The 7,281-nt window shown below is 49.7% G+C and overlaps 1 long non-coding RNA gene across 4 annotated transcripts; it reads right to left on the bottom strand.

Annotated features, from left to right (window-relative positions):
• Window positions 1-2,204: 2,204 nt before the first annotated feature.
• LOC125537601 lies at window positions 2,205-6,255 on the bottom strand. 4 transcript variants are annotated; one of them, XR_007296000.1, is made up of 7 exons: window positions 5,831-6,252; window positions 5,287-5,361; window positions 4,575-4,703; window positions 4,277-4,402; window positions 3,627-3,817; window positions 3,139-3,218; window positions 2,205-2,522 (listed from the first exon to the last, which is right to left on the bottom strand). It is a non-coding gene; the product is annotated as an uncharacterized LOC125537601 (long non-coding RNA). The 4 variants fall into 4 exon arrangements; XR_007295999.1 differs by having other exon boundaries at window positions 5,842-6,251; XR_007295998.1 differs by having other exon boundaries at window positions 4,575-5,361; window positions 5,831-6,255.
• Between the last annotated feature and the right edge of the window lie 1,026 nt (window positions 6,256-7,281).

The following is a 7,281-nucleotide window of genomic DNA, read 5'->3' as shown; positions in this document are numbered from 1 at the left end:
TGATGAACTCCTGAGGGTTTGGTCTTCCTTGCCCTGTACCTTCCTGAGGGAAACGTGCCTGGAAGCACCCCTCCAAGTGGTGCCCGAGCTCCTCCCTCGCGACCTTGGCAAAGTCGGTGGCTCTCCAAGAAAGAGCCCCCAAGCCCTGCCTGAGGAGGGCGCCGAGCGCGCCTTCCTATGCGAGAGAGGATGGCGCTCCCTGATTAGGCGCAGATCCTGACCCAACACCTCCGGAGGCGCTTGCCTCCTTATGGATTGGGCCAGGCGAAGCCTTCTTCTTGGGGGTCGCCTCGGTAAGTCTTCCGTTTCTGCGGTCCGGGTCTTCGATTGCCGCGGCTTGGAACACGCGCTCAAGTGAACACACCGCGTCCCTTTCTTCACAGGGTATGGTGATGACTCCACCGCTTCCTGGCATCTTGAGGACATTGTATCCATGGTGAGTCACTGACATGAACTTGGCCAGGGCTGGGTACCCGAGGATGGCGTTGTATGGTAGACGGATGTGGGCGACGTCGAAGTCGATGAGCTCGGTGTGGTAGTTGTTGCGCTGCCCGAAGGTGACTGGAAGGCGAACCTGCCCTATCGGAACAGTGGAACCATCAGTGACTCCTGAGAAGGGCTTGGTTGGCTGAAGCTGATCGTACGGCACTTGGAGATTGTCGAATGTCTCGACAGACAGGACGTTGAGTCCTGCTCCGCCGTCAATGAGGGTCCTGGTGACCTGCACGTTGCTGATGACTGGGGAGCAAAGCATCGGGAGGACTCCGGCCGTTGCCGCGCACTTGAGCTGATCCGCTGAGCTGAACGTGATAGCGCACGCAGACCACCTGAGGGGGCGCGTGGCCTCAAGCTTGGGGAGGACTGCATTCACCTCGCGAGCAAATTGCTTGAAGATGCGCTGTGAGGCTGGGGCCTGTGCGCCACCCAAGATGCAAGCGATTGCACGCGGCTCCTGGAAGCCCTCGGCCCCCTCGTCCTGATGTTGGTCTTCGTTCCTCCTTGGCGGTGGCGGCAGAGGAGGAAGGCCTGCGTTGCCGCGCGGGCGATCCTCATGAGGCTGATCCCTCCAGCCTCCCTCGCGAGGCTGGTCCTACCAGTGATCCTCGCGATGTGGGTCTCGCCACCCTTGGCGAGGGCCACGGTCTTCCCATCGTCCGCCACCTCTTCCTCCTCCTCGGCCATAGCCCCTGTCGTTGCGCTCGGGGCGTCGGCCGACACGTCCATCTCTCATGGCCCTGAGCTCTTGACATTTGTTGGTGTTGTGGGTGTGGAGGTCGTGGTACACGCAGTACCGGCTGCCCTTGGATGACTAAGGCTAATCCCTGCCTCGCTTGGTGTCTGGCTCCGCTGCAAGCACGGCAGCCCCCTTGCGCTTCACGTCATTGGCCTTGGGCTTCTTCTCTTCTGGGTCGGCAGCCGGGAGTTCGAGGAGGGAAAGGCGCCCTTCCTCAGCCCTGGCGCACTTGGTCGCCAAGTTGAACAGCTCCAGGGATGTGCATAGGTCTTCATGGATTGCTAGCTCCTCCTTCATCTTGACGTCGCGTACGCCATCGGAGAAGGCCGAGATGATGGCTTCTTCAGTCACCTTGGGGATCTTGAGGCGAGCGTTGTTGAAGCGCTGGATGTATTTCTGCAGGGTTTCCCCTTGCTGCTGCTTGATGCGGCGCAGATCGCTCACTGCCGGGGGCCGGTCGCGAGTGCCCTGAAAGTTGGCGATCACTACACCACGACACTCAAAGGAGCGTCAAATTATCTGTCGACATAGGGCACCTAAGGCGACACATTTAGTGTCGGCAAAGACCTTTGTCGACAGAAAAGAGCTATCGCCTATAGTCCTGCCGGGAAAGGTCTTCGCCGACAGATAAATATATGCCGACAGATAGTATGTCAGCTTTGGAGAGACCTATGGCGACAGACATTTATACACCGACGGACTGTTCTATGCCAACAGGTCATCTAACAGTGCGCTATACCGTTAGATTGTATGACATACATTGCTACGCCGACAGTTTGTGTGTAAGTGCCCTAAGCCGACAGTTTGTGCGACGCCCAATACTTCTGCCAACAGATTTGCTGTCAACGCTCTACATTTCACGAGAAATACAAATGCTCCATATTGTGAGTGAAAACACATTCATAATATTCAACTCATGTTCAATACGAAATACATACAATTGCACTCTTCTATTCAGCAAAAGATACCATTGATCAATGCATTCATTCGACATATATAGAAGATTCATTAGTTTTCTTCACTGAAGTTAGCTACAGCCATTAAGTATACACAAGTCAGATATAAGTACCGAGAGAGGCACGTTATTACAAGCATAATGGCCAAAGTTCCTAGGAGACAAATGCTTGATCACTTGACTACTACAGAATATTATGGAAGACCAACTCTTCAATCACCAAGCCAAATCAACTTCCATATGAACAAAATGTGTGAACCCTGTTTTCAACAAAAGAAATCAGGAGAACATCTTCGATCAACTTGTGGACTTGCTACTTTCTACCATTTGTCCCTACAAAAGAACTCATATGTTTCAGAAGATGTACAATACACACACACATCATGCAGCATTACGAAATATCATATGATGAATTGAAACCATTCATAGTTGAACTAGCCTCGTACATGGAAGACCACAATAAAGAAAAAGGCTGGAGTCGAGTGGCATCAATCAAGCAGAAAACAAAGTTGAACTGTATATCATGGGTTCAAAACAGCAGGGGCACCCTTGGTTCCAAAATTACAGAATCTCTGTCATGCAACTACACAAGCATGAACCTAGGAGCCCAGTCGAATGCAGTGGCGGCAACCGAAGCCCGAATGGGCCTCAGCATGGTAGTTTGGTTCACGACCAAGTACTCCCTGCGTTCCTAAATATAAGCCCTTTTAGAGATTCCAATATGGACTGCATATGGAGCAAAATGAGTGAATCTACATTCTAAAATATGTCTATATACATCTATATGTCGTACGTATTGAAATATCCAGAAAGGCTTATATGTAGGAACGGAGGGAGTAGAATAGAAACTATGCCAGAGTAGAGCAGCGAGAAATTTGGGGGGGGGGGGGGGGGGGGGCGGTTGACCGGGGGGGGGTAATCTCAGAGTCAAGAGGAGCAGCGCCACAACCTTGTGTGGGAAGTCGAGGTCAGGGTCGTCGACTTGGGGTTGGGGTCCCAGTCATCCTCCTCGCCCACGGAGCCGTGTGCCTACCAAATCAAGAAGGAAAATAAATACCGTATTATTCCAAGGTCAAACATACAATCAAGTGGCAAAAGAAAGAAAGATCACATGACGATTATAAGCAAAAGAATAACTTATTTATAAAAACCCTCCATTAATTCAATCTAGTCTAGTGTCAACCAAGTAGCAACTAGATCATGGTTTAGTATTTTTTTATCTTGGACCGAACTGGTAGATTTGATGAACAATGCCTGAATAAGAAAACTACTACTACAATCAATATATATCGGCAATGGTGGTCTCATATATAGTAGCACATTACGCGAAAAGATGATATGACACAATCAAAAACCTCAAATGAGCAACCAACAAAGCTTCATTTAGTTGGAGGGCTTAGAACACGCGCATCAGAGAAGAAAGATAAATATACCCACTTGTTGATATATAAGCAAGCAACATCACATGGTCTGCAAGCGTCAAAAGGGCAGCCCGGTGCATGTAGCTCCACTTGCGCAGGGTCCGGGGAAGGGTCCGACCGCTTTGGGTCTATTGTACGCAGCCTTTCCCTACATTTCTACAAGAGGCTCTTTCCAGGACTTGAACACGTGACCTCATGGTCACAAGTCTGCAAGCGTCAAAGTAAAGAGTAATTTCTATTGTACCAGATTAGATTGCTTACTCAATAAATAAACCTGAAATTCAATCTATAAGCAAGCAACATTGATATCATTCAATAAAAACCTCAGAGGAGCAACCAGCAAAAATGATGCATTCAGTTTGATATATCAATGTAAACAGGACAAACAATGCTTAAACGATGAAAACAAAAGCAAGAAAGAATAATTGATGTTGTTGTGGCTTGCATTGGACTCCATTTTCGGTTGCGACAGCGATTAGAACATCTTTGTCAAAGAGGGATCACAAGCCCAGAACAAAACAAGATAACTGCATTTACGCACAATTCCTAGTTCCCTACTAAACAACAATAGCAACATAGTCAGGCCACTTGCATCGGACCATAAACTGGCCAGAATTAATGCGATGATACAGAAAGGCCAGAGGGAGGAAAGTTGTTGTTTATTACCACCATTGACTGTTGTTACTATTTTAGTTGATCAAAAGGGTGACTTGGTTGCTTCCTAATCCTGATACTGATCCAATTCCAACCGACCTCCTGCCTAGAGCTGGGCTAGAGGGATTCCAACTCTACCTACAAACCAGGCATATTAATTGGTAATATATATTTGAAAAAACATGTATATATCTAATTCACATGTATGTGCTTCAAAACTAATGATGCATATAGTACCACAAGCCATTTTCGATTAGTACAAGGGTTACCCAGCAGCAACGATATAGAAAAAACCATGAAAGTTGTTTACCTTCAGGCCAAACAGCGCCAAGTATTGCTTCTCATGTCCTTAATACTACTTCCCAGGCTGATCATGCCTAGGCAGCAGAGCGGTCCACCCATCAGCGTCAGAGACAGGCTTCGAGGACCTCGGCTAACCCTGCTTCATCCTCGAGCATCAATGGCTCATCACCGTCATCATCATCGAAATATAAATCATCGCCATTAGCAACTTAATATTAATTGTAACCAAGATCCAATTAAAAATCATTCAATTAAAAGAGAGTCATCTCCTGAATCTTAATTGTAACCAAGATCCAACCAGCAGAATGGTGGCATGCCACAGGATGCCAAAAATTGTTAGTTCAACAAGGAGAATATATCAAGGGAAAATCTAAAAAGAAGAAACAAGGCTTGCCGCTGGCCTATCCGCAAAGTACCTGGGATAGATATATGCTAGCAGCTAGCATTCTTGCTGGAATAATATTCACATGTATGTGCTTGCAAACTAAACCATACATTTTCCGCTAGTTGCCATGATTAAGGCTCGGGATTTGATACTATTTGCATAATTAGGGTGCTGCTATACATATATAAATATAGAAACCAAATACTCAATGTTCTTCCATAAACCAGATTTACTATCACCACATTGTGCCCTTACTTATGATACTTTTTGATAGAAACTAGGTATTATGACAGTCTAATGCATCCAATGTTCATAATGACATTACAAATTGTACCATTAAGCAGCTTAGGAGGACCATCCTCTGTTCCTGTAACAGAACCGATGTAAATTCTTCACTTGCCCCCACCACCTACATATAAAGATTGATTGTTAGTACATTATTACTGAAAAATGCTTCTCTTTGATAGACGCATCACTACATGTGTACATAATTAGGACGTACAGATCACATTTGTGACTTCATAGGCCCACACATAATCTGATTTAGCCACAAGGCTTTGAAGCTGGCACCCGTGCAATAAGAAATAAATAAATGAAAAATAAAATATGCCACTCACAACGGGAAAAGTAATTACAATTCTAACAGACTCATCCCTCTCCTTTGTACTGCCTCTGCCAGGAAATTGTTACATGCTACAAATTTGTGGATGAAGCACGCACAAGAACAACAATAGATTTACTTACCCAGAGGCCAGCCGATTCATGGCTGGATCTAGTTAGTTACCTACACGTACTAGAAAAGCATTGACCCAGCTCACCTAGAGCGACCGAATCTGGAGGTGGGGCAAGGAAGGGGCGACGAGAAAGGACTCACATACCAGAAGCTTACCTCAGGCCGGGCGGAGGGAAGGAAATCAGCCGGAACAGAGGCCACAGGTGGAGGAAAACCAGCGCTGGATCCTCGGCGGCCGACGGCCTTGCTTCTCCTTACTGGTGGACGGTTCTGCTGCTCCTGTCTGGTGGCGCTTGACGGCGCTGCTGCTCCTGTACGGTGGCGCTTGACAGCGCTGCTACTCCTCAGCGCAGCGGATGGAGCTGCTGCTCCTGGGCGGATGGTGCCCTGCGGGGAGGAAGGTCAGGGTTGGAGTTGATGTGGCGCGAGGGAACAAGCGGACGGGCGGCGGCGCGGTCGAGTTAGGTTTAGGTCGGAGGCGGCGGCGCACGGGTTCTATGTGAGTGGTGAGAGAGAGAAGGGTGAGATTGGGGGTTGGACGGGTGTGTTTTTTCTTTTCTTTTGCTGGTCTGGTCCGACTCGGGTGTTTTCCATCGCGCGCATATGGATGTGGGTGGAAGGAAACAAAGCCGACATTTTTTTGTCCCAAAGAATCAGTGACACACAAACAATCAGTAAAGATTGTAACTGCTGACAGAAATTACGTCGGTGCTTTGCTGGTGCTTCAGCGATAGATAATGTGTCAGGAGGTTATATAAATACTATCATACTATGTGTCGGTATAGTTTGGGAAAAAAAGTGTCGGCATTGCTCACTTTTACCAACAGATGCATGTCGTCTTTGTGGTGTCGTGGTGTAGTGGATGAAGCGAGTGCGCATCTCGTCTCAGGAGGAGATTGTGCCAGGAGCCAGGCTCAGGAGCCAGGTGCGGGCCCCGTCCTTGAGCGTCATGGGAAACCAGTTCGCCATGACCCTTTCGTCTCCGTTGGCGGCTTCGATGCATAGCTCGTAGAGTTGCAGGAATTTCGCAGGGTCCATCGTGCCATCGTAGCGAGGGGGCAGGTCGGGCTTGAACTTGCCTGGCCATGCGAAGCCGCGTAGCTTGGGGGTGAGGGCACGGCAGCCTGCTGTGGCCACCGGTGCCTTTTGCTGGTACTGGGCTTGCTCCTGGGGATTACCGCGCGCCGCCGCTTGGAGCAGCGCGGGGTCTTGGCATGGGGGTGCAGGGACGCGATCTTGGCGCGCCGGCGCCGGGAGCGCGCGAGCGCCTTCTTGGGGACGAGGGATCTCTTGGCAGCTCCTTCCTTGCTGCGTAGGCGCCGGGCGCGGAGGGTCTTGCCCCGGGGCTGCGCGCCTTGGAGCCAGGGCACCTCCTTGGGGAGGAGGTGGTGGAGGCACCTCCTGATCCTCGCCTCCTGCGCAGAATGGAGGGCGAGGCAGCGAGAGGGACGGCAAGGGGGAATCCTCCTGCGGCGCTGACGAGCTCGGTGATGCGGGCGAGCCAGTCTTCGTAGAGGTCGTCGACGAGGCGGTAGTGCAAGAGTTCTCTTGCCAGGAGCAGCGCGGCATGCGCGTCCGTGGGGGCGCGACGGGCGT

The sequence above is a fragment of the Triticum urartu genome, chromosome 2, assembly GCF_003073215.2.
Source record: "Triticum urartu cultivar G1812 chromosome 2, Tu2.1, whole genome shotgun sequence".
Lineage (NCBI taxonomy): Eukaryota > Viridiplantae > Streptophyta > Magnoliopsida > Poales > Poaceae > Triticum > Triticum urartu.
The sequence above is the reverse complement of the archived record's forward strand: the minus strand, read 5'-3'. Positions and strand labels throughout refer to the sequence as shown.